The 15732-nt window shown below is 41.6% G+C and overlaps 1 protein-coding gene across 2 annotated transcripts in view; it reads left to right on the top strand.

Annotated features, from left to right (window-relative positions):
• The first annotated feature begins 12346 nt into the window (after positions 1–12346).
• LOC139377319 (tenascin-N-like) overlaps positions 12347–15732 on the top strand; it is a 41473-nt gene continuing 38087 nt past the window's right edge. The window contains exon 1 of one of the 2 annotated variants that reach the window (XM_071120337.1): positions 12347–12523. The gene's annotated coding sequence lies outside the window, so the exon portion shown is untranslated. The remainder of the gene's footprint in view (positions 12524–15732) is intronic. The other variant, XM_071120336.1, reaches the window with a different exon arrangement.

Here is a 15732-nt window from a genome sequence, read left to right as displayed (position 1 = left end):
TGTGCACAATACTACCACCTTGCGACAAGGCGGGAGTTGGCCTGCATGTCGTTTTTACTGGGTTGTCACTATTACAGCCACAAAGTAAAATGGTCTATATCGCAACAATTTATGAAAACAAAAAATGTTTGTCTTAATTTAAGGCTAGGGTTAGGCATCAGGTTAGCAGTGTGGTTAAGTCAGGGTTAAGGTTATTGTTAGATTTAAAATCAGGTTTTGAGCGAAATTCTAGAAATAGGCAGAGTTTAGCCATAATGATATTGTAACTAGTGACGACCTTTTACACTGTGTGAACTCATTCAGGTCAGGTGCAATGCAAATGCAATAAACACAAAATATCTTGAATAACAATAATAAATACAATTCAATTATGCTTTAATGACTCGATCGAGAAGGGAAAAAGGGAGAGATTCCCTGCAGAACCCCATTTTCACCTAAGGATGGCAGTATTTGTTCAGTGATGAAGTGATTTGATATCTGAGTCTGAATAATGTTTGGATTTAATCAGTTTCACATCAAATTGGTTGAGGGCAGTCCTTAATCATTTATAAAACAATACAAGTGAATTCTTTCACAATTTTCCACCAGACCATCATCGTATGTGGCTGCTTGAAGATGTGTTCCTGGATAAATACTAACTGCTAATGTGTTCACAATAAAGATACACAATATGGAGCTAAGTTGGAATTTTGAATACAGTTCAACTCATCAAATTCTCATTATACAATATGTTATAAGCGGCCGGCTCTAGGTATAAGTGACATAAGAGTTCGCTTAGGACCCCATGCCAATAGGGGACCCACAACAACAAAAACAGGAAAATGATATATATATATATATATATATATATATATATATATATATATACAGTACCAGTCAAACGTTTGGACACACCTACTCTGTTGTTAATTTGTTTACAGAGAAATAGCATTGTATTTGGTCAAACACAATATTTTCCAACAGTTTGCTGAGAGCTGGCAGCAAGCTTATAGGGCTGCTGTTAGAACCAGTAAAGGTTGCTTTACTACTCTTGGGTAGCGGAATTACTTTGGCTCCCCTCCATGCCTGAGGACAAAAACTTTCCTCTAGGCTAAAATTAAAAATATGACACATAGGAGTGGCTATAGAGTCAGCTACCATCCTCAGTAGCTTTCCATCCAAGTTGTCAATGCCAGGAGGTTTGTCATTATTGATCGATAACTATTTTTCCACCTCTCCCACACTAACTTTACAATATTCAAATATACAATGCTTTTCTTTCATTATTTGTTTTTTTATGCATGAATACAATTGCTCACTGTTCGTTGTTAGCATTTTCTTCCAAAGTTTGCCCACTTTGCCAATGAAATAATAATTAAAATAATTGGCAACATCAAATGGTTTTGTGATGAATAAGCCATCTGATTCGATGAAAGAATTTGTTGAATTTGTCTTTCTGCCCATAATTACATTTAAAGTACTCCAAAGTTTTTTCTATATCATTGATCTTGGCTTCATAATATAGTGTCTTCTTCTTTTCGTTGAGTTTAGTCACATCATTTCTCAATTTGCAGTAAGTAAGCCAGTCAGATGTGCATCCAGACTAATTAGCCACTCCTTTTGCCCCATCTCTTTCAACCATACCGTTTTTCAATTGCTCATCAATCAATGGAGCCTTAACAGTTCTAACAGTCAGTTTCAGGTGCATGTTTATCAATAATTGGAAGAAGCAACTTCATAAATTCATCAAGTGCAGCGTCTGGATGCTCCTCATTAATCACATCAGACCAACAAATACACTATTTTAGGCCCAGCTTTTGGAACTTTGGCTTTCCTGGATATACCCACTATATTGTGATCACTGCATCCAATGGATACAGCTTTAGAAAAAAGTTATAGTAAAAATGTGATCGATACATGTGGATGATCTTGTTCCTGCAGTGTTTGTAAACACCCTGGTAGGTTGATTAATAACTTGAACCAGATTACAGGCACTGGTTACAGTAAGAAACTTCCTCTTGAGTGGACAGATTGATGAAACCAGTCAATATTCAGGTCCCCAAGAAAGTAGGCCTCTCTGTTTACATCACATACACTATCAAGCATTTCATACTTATTATTTAGATACTGACTGTTAGCACTTGGTGGCCAATATCAACACCCCAAAATAAAAGTCTTTAGAAGTGCCAAGTGAACCTGCAACCACGACACTTCAATAACACTTGACATAAGATTTTCTCTAAGCATTACAGGGATATGGCTCTGAAAATATACAGATAAACCTCCCCCATGAGCATTTCTGTCTCTTCTATAGATGTTATATCCTTGTACTGCTACTGATGTATCATCAAATGAATTATCTATGTGAGTCTCAGAAATGGCTAATATATGAATATTATCTGGTGTTAGCAAGTTACTGATTTCATGAACCTTATTTCTAAGGCTACAAATATTAATGGACTATTTTCAGGCCTTTCCTGGTTAGTTTATCAGAAATACACATAATACTGAAAAGAGCAAACAAAGCAAGAGAAAAAATATATACATTCAGCAGTCCATTAATCAACTGATGTGTGTGTGTGCTGCGGGGTTGAAGCTACGAACCCATAGGCTTGGGTCTCTCATCCCCTCCAGGCTTCTGGGAGGCAGGGTGGACAATGAGCCTGTCATAGCTGATGTAAGCAATGTCCCCATGCGTTCTGTCAGCTTTCATGGCTGGGATCAGTTCTTTCCCCTTCTGGTGCACAGCTTCAGGATAGTCCTTGTAGAGGAAGATACATGTTCCTCTCAAGTTCTTGGCTCTTTCCAGAACAGCTGGGCTGGTGGTGGGTTTTTCAGTCCTGTGGGCGCGCTCCACCTATATCTTCCTGTGGCCCATCTTCAATCTTTCGGAGATCCTTTCTCTCACTTTGTCCTCAGACTCCATCCAGGTCTCATGTGGAGATTCTGCAATTCCGTCCACAACCATGTTGTTCCTCCTTGATTGTCCCTCAAGATTTATCTATCAGTAAATGACGAGTGACAAACAAACAAGGGTAACATCTCAATTGTCCAAATGGCTTTCTCTCCCTGTGTCTTCTACATCTGCACTAATGACAAATATTAGGACGATGTAAAACCTATTATCTCTCTCTTCAGTTTGAATAATTCTCCCACCTGTCTCCTGATTCTGCCTCTTCCTGTCCTCATCCTGTTAGTGGTTATCTCCTCTTCCTTCAGATGAAATCCTGTGTCTAGTGATGTCCGATTGCCCACCAACCTGCGCACTCGACCCGACCCCAACCCCTCCTCCCTCCTAGGTCTGACCACTGGCTGCTTTCTCTCCAACTTCGACTGCCAGTCGTACCCCTCCTCAAGAAACAAACACTTCTCAAACAGGTATCATTTCTTTCTTTTCTATCTGTAAACTGTGTCGGAACAGCACTGAACAAATCAGATTCAGTTGTTAACTAAACATACAATTAATTTGTGCTATATCTTGAACTTAGCCCGCCTTCAAGACCGAGATTTTGTATTTCGATCTAGCAGTATAACACTAACCCGTCATGTGAGTTAATTACATGTTGCCAAATCTTGTTGCCGCAGACAGGAAGCAGAATGGCACATGTGAGCACAAACATTGACATCCGTGTTTGGTTTTGATTTGAAGAGGGGGTGGTAGCATCTAACAGTTTTATTTCATTATTTCCTGGACACTGCTTGGTGATGCAAACAACGCATATATTTTCAGAACCATCCACTGACCACAGATATACCCTCCGACATGGTAAAAATATAGCAAAACCGGCACAGACACAGGTCGGTAAATAAGTCGCACGGATGGTTTGCTCCTGTTCTTCAGGATCTAGGGGTTCTGCCATGCTCTGAGACACCTACTGTATCCCCTCCCCAGACCTGGACCCACCTGATGTCCTCTAGGGGTTCTGCCATGCTCTGAGACACCTACTGTATCCCTTCCCCAGACCTGGACCCACCTGATGTCCTCTAGGGGTTCTGTCATGCTCTGAGACACCTACTGTATCCCTTCCCCAGACCTGGATCTACCTGATATCCTCTAGGGGTTCTGTCATGCTCTGAGAATCCTACTGTATCCCTTCCCCAGACCTGGATCTACCTGATGTCCTCTAGGGGTTCTGTCATGCTCTGAGAATCCTATCGCATCCCGGACCTGGATCTACTTGATGTCCTCCATGATCAACCACCCTCCAAGATTCCACTTTTCATTACATGTGGTTTGATCTAATCTGCTATGGACATGACCTTGACATATCATCCTGGGCACAGTGAGATACACTGATGCACTACATACGCTAGCACTGCAAACAGCTGTGCCTGGACTTTACAGTCTCCCTCTTCAAGTCCACCCTCTGAGACTGGCTGCCCGTCGATGGAAAGTGACTGTCAGAACCACTTGTAGCACCCACCTCTTTTCTCTATCCCACACGCCGGAACTGAGATTTTAAAATATCAGACCCTACTTCTCCCAAGACAGTCCCCATCTCATATTATGTACTTTACTTGTCATTCATACTCCTGTTTTCTCAACTAAATTGTATTTTATTGTTTGTGTTGATGTTTGCCTATACTCATGTATTTCAGTCTGTAACTGCCATGCGGGTATATACAATAAAATCAACAAGTTCATGACACACCTCTTCCACAAAACATTGCCAGGTAGTTTTTTACACAGGTTGTTCATTTAATGAATTGTTGTAAATCCCTGTTGGTATTCGTGAGTTTGACATTATTCAACTGTCTGTTGTGTCCTGCATTATATTCAACTACAAGTGTACTGCTGTATTACTGAGCTATGCCTATGCCATGTGGTGGAGTCTGGGAAACATAATCATAAAAGGACTAATAGCAAGACAAGACAAGGGAAGGGAAGCTCAAAATCAAAATATGCCAGCCAGAGAAGCCAGTGTATGAATTGAACTGATTTGCACATGAATGAAGTGTTAATGGGAGCTCACTTTGTGATCTGCAAGGTAAGTTAATGCACAGTTGTCTTTGCTAATTTGAAAACTAAGTACAGTTTTTAATGTTGTTTAAATGTTTAGGTACCCAAAAGTAATTCAAAGCAATGTTTTCATCTTAACCAGCAAAATTGTCGCAGAAATTAGCTTTGTTTACATAGCTGGGCTGACAATATTGTAATTTTGGCTGTAATGATCTCAACGCATTAGCTCATCACACCGTTGATATAGCGAAGTGCGATAATAGCTTCTCGAATCCCATAGTGACTGGACACTTTTTGGCAGGGGGACACAATTTGACATGACAGACCCCCATTTAATTTCTTTGGCACTCTCACTAAGGTATCATATTAACATGGCATAAGTGGAACCGGACGGTGGATCGTCGCCGGGGGCTCCGGACTGTAGTTCATTGCCAGAGGAACCGGACCGTAGATCGTCGCCGAAGGAACCAGACAGTAGATCGTCTCCGGGGACTCCGGACCGTGGATCGTCGCCGGAGGCTCCGGACCGTGGATCGTCGCAGGAGGCTCCGGACCGTGGATCGTCGCCGGAGGCTCTGGACTGCCGACCGTCGCCTGAGGGTCCGGACCAGGGATCGTCACTGCAGGCTTTGTGCCATGGATCATCACTGGAGGCTTCGGGCCATGGATCATCACTGGAGGCTTCGTGCCATGGATCATCACTGCAGGCTTCATGCCATGGATCATCACTGCAGGCTTCGTAGAGCTGGCACAGGACGCACTGGGCTGGAGAGACGCACTGGAGGCCTGGTGCGTGGAGCCGGGCACAGGATATACTGGGCAATGGAGACGCACCGGAGGTCTGGAGCGCAGAGCTGGCACAACCCGTCCTGGCTGGATGCTCACTTTAGCCCGGCAAGTGCGGGGCGCTAGCACAGGACGCACTGGGCTGTGAAGGCGCAATGGAGGCATAGTGCGCAGAGCCGGCGCAGAATATACTGGCCTGTGGAGGAGGACTGGAGGTCTGGAGCGTAGAGTTGGCACAACTCGTCCTGGCTGGATGCTCACCCTAGCCCGGCAACTGTGGGGCGCTTGCACAGGACGCACTGGGCTGTGAAGGCGCACCGGAGACACCAAAAAACAACAAAATACAAACAAACGTAAAGTTCTGCAGGCTCCACAGCAACTATGCAAAAACAAGATCCCACAAACTAGGGTGGAAAACAGGCTGCCTAAGTATGATTCCCAATCAGAGAAAACGATAGACAGCTGCCTCTGATTGGGAACCATACCCGGCCAACAAAGAAATAGAAAACTAGAATGCCCACCCAAATCACACCCTGACCTAACCAAATAGAGAAATAAAAAGGCTCTCTAAAGTCAGGGCGTAACAATAAGCCATGGCAAAATGTGTAGAATAGCAGGAATTTAGCTGTAAAACATCTCCGCCCCATGGCAAAATGTGTAGAATTGCAGGAAACAAACTCAAAAACGTATTTTGTCCCCTCGGCCATCAAATGGGAGGGCAATAAAAAGTTTTACCTGCAAGGTGGGAGGGGCGTCCCCCAATTTTTTTCACTTAGGCCCCCTAAAAGTACCCTGCCTCACCCACACACTTTCAGACAATATGTGTTTCCCTTGTTTCAGATGGTTGTAGTATTTTTAAAAGACCTGATGTAAAATGCAGCACAATTCACTCCCATCTACTACGTCACTCCACATTGACTTAATCAGTGTCCGAGCCAGCTCTCTAGTTCAACACAAATACCTTCCTCAAGAAGAGTTTAGACATTCTTTCCACTGATATCGAACAAAGCAGACTGATTTAGGTGTAAACAAAATGCAAACTTTCAGGATCAAAGGGTAAAATGTGGTGTTTAAACCACACTGTTTAGGTTTAGGTTTTACCTGAGTCAACACATAAAGTGTATTCGGCTGCAGAGGACAGACCACACAGAGTCACCCTGCAGGTAGAATGTTGCTAGCACACAGTTTTTACATACTGGAACTCTACCCTCTTTGGTGCTGCTATGCAGTGACATCACTGAGCAAAATGCAGCTGTGTGATAAGCAGTCAACAAAGGGTTAATAATAAACACACCAGCGTTCCTTAGGCATATTCCCCTCCCACAGAAAAGTGTATGGAGTACTAGAAACTGAACACTATACATCATGTTGCATTATCTACAGTGTGATGGGGATGTCAGTTTGGGCTAACCAAACAATAAGGGCATACTATTCCATCCTGTAGTACTAATTAAAATACGCTTTCGTAAGCATAAGCATTTCGTTAAATGGAAAACAACTGGATAGTCTAATAATGCCTAATGCCTGCATACTGTGCCCATAGTGGTGGTAATAATTAATTTAGCTGGAGTGTATTATAATCAGCTCATTCATATGGCTTGTTATAATCCCATAATTATCACCATTGCAGAGGGTCTGTAACAGGCGTACCTGAATATGAAAGAATGTAGCAATGACACATATCTTTATTTCTACCCCACAGTTAAACAAATTACCCTTAGATTCTGCAGGATGTCGTCAAGGTTGTACCAGGGATGGAGGCAGACTTCAGACCTGGCTACTGTACTTTACAAATTCAAGAGGCCCATTATTTACATCCAAATGTCCCTGAAAGACTGCCAAATGAAAGGAACAGTGCAGGCCTATTTTTAGGTTTGAATCAATCATTGACAAAGCAATCATACATAAACTGTGAAAGTAATCTAACAACGTGTCCACCTACTTTAACATCCACGGACAGACCAACATGACATAAATTCAAACCAACCATTTAATGGCAGAGCCAATGTAGGTGTTTCAAATGAGGGTGTTCAATAGCCATTTATACCGCATGTGCATTTTTCCTTAGGTTATGCACTGTCTGCCTTGGGGGCAGGTGACTTCAGAACCTTTGGAATGTGCAGCATTGCCCTGGAGAGGCTGTGTCAATCAGCAGTCCTGAGACCTCCCTCTGTCATTACTCAGGGGTTCCAAAGAGGAGTCTCTCGCCCTCTCCATTTCCTCAACTTAATAGTCATTATGGACCATATCCTATATCTCTTATAGATAACTATCCGATCAAACATAATGTTGTTGTTGTTGCAGTTGTTGTCAACTATGATCGAGAGGAGACATCATGTGATCTGGAACTTTTGTTGGGCGAAGTAAAAGGGTGTAGTTCTGTTCAGATTAATCTGAATTTCTAAGAGGGGTTACATTATAGTCATGCTTTGTGGAGGAGCCTAGGTTATATGTTTTCATTGTTAAATTGACACATTTTCAATTTGTTTGATAATGTTGAATAATTTGTTTGACACTTCATGTATAGCCATTAGACGAAGGATGTTTTGTCCTCCTCATATTATGACTGTTTTTGGCATTAACAAGGATATAAAGACAGCAGTGAGCTGCAAGCTCACAGCCAAGCATCACAATAAAACCCAGGCTACTCCATTTCCCACTGTAACTGTTCATCCCATCTAAACACAGAGAACAAAGCTACTTTCATTTGATTTGATCCAAAATGCCAAACAAAATGATAAGGGGAACATTACGTTTCTGAATAGTTTCAGAGCAGCGTCTGTTAACTCACTTAGGGTGGGACCACCAGAACCAACGTGAGATCCTTAAAGCTCAAGCAAGAAACTTTCGACCAGTACCAGTCAAAAATGTGGACACACCTGCTCATTCAAGGGTTTTTCTTTATTTTCACTATTTTCTACATCAATCTATGAAATAACACATATGGAATCATGTAGTAACCAAAAAAAGTGTTAAACAAATCAAAATATATTTTATATTTGAGATTCTTCAAAGTAGACACCCTTTGTCTTGATGACAGCTTTACACACTCTGATGATAATGACAAGATAATTAATCTAAGGAGGACCAGTCTAACCTAAAAATGTGTAAGGGAGGATTTCCCCATTGAGTGTCAGTCAAGGTTACATCCTTTTGGAATTACTGTGCCTGGATTTCTTGTTAAACTTCTCAGAAAATGCTTGAAACATCATGAGATGATCATATATCAACATTGAGTGTGCAGTTTGTATCATTGAAACTCTACTAGAGACACACAACTGTAATTCATGACATTTATGAGGTTTACAAGGGAGTACATCTGTGTTGTTACTGGATAATTTGCATGAGAAATTGCAAAGACTGACAGTACGCCTTTGTATTTTTCTGAGCAGTCCTTGCCGCTTTTCACATGTGGTTGTCCTAACAAGAAATATATTGCCATCAAGAGATTTGCTATTTATGTTTCTGGGGAGAAAATAACATGATGAAATACAAGTGCGAGGGAGAGCATACAAAAGTGTTCCATAAATTATGCCCAGTATTTACACAGCAGCCAACCCTATCTGCTGATTCCAACCACCTGAACAGCAGCTAGCGGAAGGGTGACAGTAATAACAACGATAAAATGAATTTCACATGGCTTAAATTAAATACAGTACTTGTGAGAGGAAAATGTGTAAATTGAGGTAAAAAAGCGCAAAGGATTAGAAACAAGATTCTGCCACTGATATGAACATTCCTTTGAGGCTGTGAATAACAAAAAGGGAATTTGGGAATATCCTCGTGAAATTCAAACCGTGACTGACTGGGACTAATCAATGTAGAAAACTGTTGAACAAAATTAAAACACAGCAGCCTTTTGTAGTGTACTCTACTTCTTCCCCGGGTACATTGTAACCATATTTACATGTTGACAGTTAATGTTCCTCTCTGTGGAATACATGCCTTTCCGTCACGTTACTCTTCAGGGTTACGGAGATTTTGCTTAGTGGGCCTGTTATTGGCTCTCGTCACCCACTGAAGGAGTTTAATAATGTCAGAACTGGGTTACTTCCAATAGGAGAATCCATGGGGGGAATCGTGCCATCTGCGACTCATTCACACTGTTCAAATGAACTGCTATGAAGTACTACCTAAATCCAAGACATTACTTTAAACATCTGAAAGGTGGGCTGCCATTTTTAAGTGTGTAGTTGATCTTACAGGAGAGTTAAATAGTCAAACTCAAACAGCAAAGCTAGCTGCAGCTCTGGCTATTATGTTACCTGAATTAATTAATACATCTCTCTGCGCTTATGAGCTCATGATTAGGGACAGAAGTTTTATGCGATTGGATTCTCATCATATGAAAGGCCTTTTCAAAACAATCCTAAGAACATAGTAACTAAAAAAGTAGTACCAATTAGATTTTTGTATTTTACCCCCTTTTTCTCCCCAATTTCAATCTTGTCTCATCGCTGCAACTCCCTAATGGGCTCGGGAGGCAAAGGTTGAGTCATGTGTCTTCCGAAACATGACCCATCAAACCATACTTCTTAACACCCACCCGCTTAACCCGGACGCCAGCCGAAACCAATGTGTCGGAGGAAACACCGTTCACCTGAAGTCAGCCTGCAGGTGCCCAGTCCGCCACAGGGAGTCTCTAGAGCACGATGAGCCAAGTAAAGCCCCACCGGCCAAACCCTCCCCTAACCCGGATAATGCTGGGCCAATTATGCACCGCCCTATGGGACTCATGATCACGGCCGGTGGTGATACAGCCCGGGATCGAACCCGGCTGTGTAGTGACGCCTCTAGCACTCTTAGACCGCTGTGCCACTCGGGAGGGGCGGTAGTATGTACTTTTATCAGATGATATCCCCCTACTCCAAACAGAAATGGAGCCAATGTTTGTGAGTCTTTCAGCTATTTCCTGGCTCTCTGTTCCCAGACCTCCCACATCACTTTCCTTATCAAAACATTGTAATTTCACTGTGCATGCTGAGTCCCTTGCTAAGATTCAGATTCATTAGCAAGAATTAAGTAAGTCTTAATTTCATTTTACGTCATGTTAACATCCTTAGTGCATTCCTGAATACAAGCTAAATTCCCTTCCCTTCTACCTCCAACTGTTGGCTTTAAGAGTAGCAACTGATATAGGTCGTCAGACATTAAGGGCCGAATGCACCAACTCAAATGTTTCAGCAATGTTTTACAGAGGAGATGATCCAATGCTAGACCATGCTATATAATGCCAAGGGCCATGAAAACTTGATAAGATTGAACATTCAGTTGAATGTTCCAAGGTTATTTCTCAACTCAGAGGAAGAGTTAATTGCCTCTACTGGCTTTTATCATGTGCCATCCGATTGTTCTAGAATCTTCACACAGAATGGTTCCAAAAGGGACATTTCTAACTATTATCTGATTTGAGTCATTTCTGCAGACCAGTGAGTCTCTAGCTCGGTGAGCTCCGGGGTAAAGTGTTCCTTAGGTACAGATCTGGGATCAGTGTCTAGGGGCAACTTAACCCTTCACCACCCTGTGATTTCAATCAGTAGTAAGTATTTGTTCTTTAAAGACCATCACACCTGGCCTCAGCTCCAGCTCCAGTTTCACTGAACTATTTCACAGACAGCCGCTATGTCACAGTAATGTGATACCATATTATATATTTAGAGACAAACAGATGCCAGTGAAAAATATTACCAACCTTGACACCTGGAGCCTTTGGTGATGCTGCATGTCCATTAGACAAGGGTGGGTCAATGTGTGGGTGTGAATTCACGTTATTGCATGGGTTTCTATTGTATTTGTGTAAATATTCTTATGTAATTCATCTAAATACTTAGGGAATCAATTCATGATAATCCAAACACTTTGGTACAATAGATGTAACTTTATCCATCGTTTGCTATTGTCTCTTGAAGTGTTGCACAATATGGTCTGAAGGCTATTTCTGATGGTGGTGTTTGTGGTTTTGTACTAGCTTAGGAGAAGTGTTAGCCTGCTGTTTTCCCACAAAGATATCTGTCTTTCCTTGTTGATGGTTTGCCGTATGCATAAGCCAAACCATGTACAGTATGTATAAACGATTAAATGTATTTTCTTTTGTTTTATTTCAGACCCATCCATCCTTGTAAGGATGACCACATGTCGCGTTTTAGTAGTTAATGTGATGATGCATAAAATCATATTGTAACTAAAGTCTATAATCTCTTAATCCAAATTCACACTTCAAATAGACTAATAAAGGATGGCTAATCTGATGGGACATTTAATTCACTTCACAGATATGACTAGATCTATTTTTTATTTTAATGAATTCCAGATTTTTCTTGGCAGGAGCTCAACACTAAATCCAAACGGTCTCTGGTTGCCTTGCAGCACATATTACTCCTGCTCAAAGTGATTCATTTTCTTCCACCACTGCTACTGTAACAGACAACATGTAAAAAAGTTCAAACCAAAAAAATGGTAGTGAAGGGGTGAGAGGCAACATGAGTGAGGGTCATGTTGATGTAGGTGATTAGCCCCAGACGGAGGAAGAGGGAATGACTCTCATTATCGCTCTCCATTCCATGATTGAGGAGCAAGAGAAGAGACACTCCCAAACTACTTCCCATTGGCCATAGGCCTTTCGGAGATGGAATTTAACGACTTGAAGGAAAGACTGTTGCTGCAGGAGCCACGGAGGCATTGGTTATAAGGGCCCGTTCAAACTCCTGCTCTGAGCTTGTCAACAGGTGTCAGAGAGAGAAGCAATAGAGCGACAGATTCTCAGGCTTTCAGAGGACGGAGTCACAGGGAATTACGACGGTAAGTTAAACACTGCTTTCTGTTACCGTTGTTGTATTATTCTGCATTCATTTTGAGAGGCTTTGTAATATGTGAATACAAATGTGTTGTGATTGTGAGTTGTGTTGGTTAGTGATTGCATTTGATTTGACACATTTTTTTTGTTCATAGGATGACCTGTTTAATATTTCACAATTATATTGTTTAATTTTCTTCTAACAAATGCAGGTATAGGCGAGATTCACACTTACTGCTGAAATAAGTAATTACAACGAAAAAGTCATACTCACAACAGAATAAATCATTTGCAATGTTACTCCTGTTTCAGGAGTCATCATAAGATACAGCATATGATCAGGAAACATGGTTGTCATCAGAGCAAATGAGATGTTAACATACAGTAGTCCTTTAAACAAAGATATGAAATGATTATAACAACTTCCAAAGCTAAGTTCTTTCAGTAGAAGGTACACAGTAAAATAAATGGATGAAAGAAACAAAAAGCAATCTGTTGATAGATTTATTTTCATATTTTGCATCAACCCCCCAAAAACGACATGAGTTGTGACTAAGGCGTCAAACCCAATACGGTTAAAGGTCCATTTCCTTGTTTATTTTACAAAGTTCTTGAATAGTTTCAGTTTTTAAGGAAAATAACCTGTGTTTATTATACATTTTCCTATTCATGACCTTCTATTAACCTGCCTTCTCATCACAGACTGAACTCCAGCCTCTCTGGAACCAGACTGAACTGCCGGGCAGTCAAGCATGAGACTAACCACTAACACGTGATACCTCAGCTGGCCAGACATATCTAGTAGGGACATAACTGACATTTTAGAATGCTATTAGATGTCTTTACTATGGGCTTAACACAGGTTTTATTTTAATGTAAAACTTTTCATTGAAGGTGCTATTTTAGTTTCCAGGAAAATAAACAGTTGCAGGCTTCATAGACATTATGTATGGTCCTTGCAGGTCACTCAACTTGATGAAATGCTACTGTACTGGCTTAAAGTTGACATGGAAGCAGTGATAAAACAAACAACAGATGTAGAGCGTTGCCTGCATCTAGCCATGAATGGGGTGGTTTCTAATATGTGACCATTACATAAGGCCAATGGAGTGACTTCTGGGCTCTTGTAACCTTATCAAGGTTTTTGTGGTTTGGATGGCAGGACCGACAGACAGAGCAGAGGGATATGAGTTTTAGCTCAGACTTACTCTAATTGCTTTCAGGTTTTTCTGCCTACAAGCAAAGGGAAATTCAACAAACGTTGCAAGTTTGCAACCACATAAAGACCATGAGCTCTGAGCTCATCCCAGGCTTGTTGGTCCAATTCAATTCCACTTGAAACGTAAAAGAGCAGACTGCCTTTTGTCTGTCTATTGGTTAATGTGTCTCAGGAGAGGATGGGGCATTGCACACCATCTGTCCTTGCTTGCTTCCCTTTCTTTCTCTCTTCCCTGCACACTTATTTTGGAGGGAAATTAGGTCACTGTGAGGACCTGAGATTGAATGCATTCACAGTCTGAAGCATTTCTGGTTAGTGAGTGAGGGGACACTTTCTACCTCCTCTTATGCCAGGAGTACACTGAGTGTACAAAACATTAAGGACACTTTCCTAAACCCAGCAGCATTGCAGTTCTTGACACAAACTGGTGCGCCTGGCACCTACTACCATACCCTGTTCAAAGGCACTTAAATATTTTGTCTTGCCCATTCACCCTCTGAATGGTACACATATACAATCCATGTCTCAATGGTCTCAAGGCTTAAGGTTGAACAAAGAGTAGAGGAAGCTCAATTTGACCAACCAGTGGAACACTGTTGAGCATCTACACTGAGTGTACAAAACATTAAGGACACCTGCTCTATCCATGACATAGACTGACCAGGTGAATCCAGGTGAAAGCTATGATCCCTTCTTGATCTCTCACTTGTTAAATCCACTTCAATCAGTGTAGCTGAATGGAGACATGTTAATTAAATAAGGATTGTTAACCGTTAGAGAGTCTATTTGAATAGCTGTTTGAAGTTTACTCTGAGCACTACTTGCTAGTCTGCAACGCATGCTGGAATTGTTCAGGTACTTTCCTGCCAATCCTGGTTGGAAGTCTATCAAACTTCACAGCTAGTCGACAAGTCTGCAAAGAAAATGGAGGCTGAAAAGAGGACAGACATTGTGTCTGACTATTGGAATCCCTTGTTATGTGAAGGTAATTCCCCTGTGTGTCCATGCCAACTTTGAGCGCGGAACTGAGGAGACTTTTGAGCCTGCTACGGCTCTGCCATGTCTGACACGCATCACATGGATTGCATCCCAAATGGCACCCTATTTCCTATAGGGTGGAATAGGGTGCCATTTGGAACACATCCATGGATTGACATTGAGGAGAATCCTCAGGCTTACTAGTGTATCGTTCCTGCCTTTCCTGCCCTGCAGAGATTTAGATGTCCGTTGCAGCCATTTTGCTGAGCTGGAAGATGGCCACATTGGAATCTTCTCCAAGACAAATAAAAGTCTGAAAATGGCCAGCATCAAATGAAACCTTGACAGTGAGCTATAAAGGAGCTTGTTAAGGATCTGTGTGCGCCAGCGCCTTGTGCCATACCACAGGGCTGTAAAATGCTCCTGTGATGTGGGTTATTGTAAGGCTGTCATTGACTCGCTGGTCTTTCCCCCTGGTCTGATCTACTGTATTTCCTGGTTGCTGACACAGTGCCAACTACTGTAATTACTGCCAGAAAGTCAATGGGGCTGAATGGCCATAGATGTGAAGTCATAGTCTGTCTGAATCTCTATGGTCTGGCTACTCTGACCTCAAGTTTTTCACCCACTGAGTTTAATAGCAGACACAGGACCAGCAAACATGGTGGAACTATGGAGTGGCACTAATAGAGCTTGCCAGCTTGTAGTCCTAAAACCTGGGAATAAGTTACCTCTGGTTCGTTCAGCCATCCCAATGTGGAAAATGAATGGGGAAAGAATAGGGTTTTGTAATAAACACATAAAACAAGGTCTGAGGTTAACACAGGCTTAGGAGACCTTAAACGTCTTGTTCTATGAGATAATAGCAGTCAATTAACATTTCCTTTATGAATTATGAAGCCTTTATGCAATGTATATGTGTTTTATCATTACATAAATTCTGATGATTATCTCATGGCACAAAACATATAAGTTCTCCTAAGCCTGTGTTTACCATAGACCTTATTTTCAGCATTT

This window comes from Oncorhynchus clarkii, chromosome 20, assembly GCF_045791955.1.
Source record: "Oncorhynchus clarkii lewisi isolate Uvic-CL-2024 chromosome 20, UVic_Ocla_1.0, whole genome shotgun sequence".
NCBI lineage: Eukaryota > Metazoa > Chordata > Actinopteri > Salmoniformes > Salmonidae > Oncorhynchus > Oncorhynchus clarkii.
Note: the sequence above shows the minus strand (reverse complement) of the source record. Positions and strands in the feature narration are given on the sequence as shown.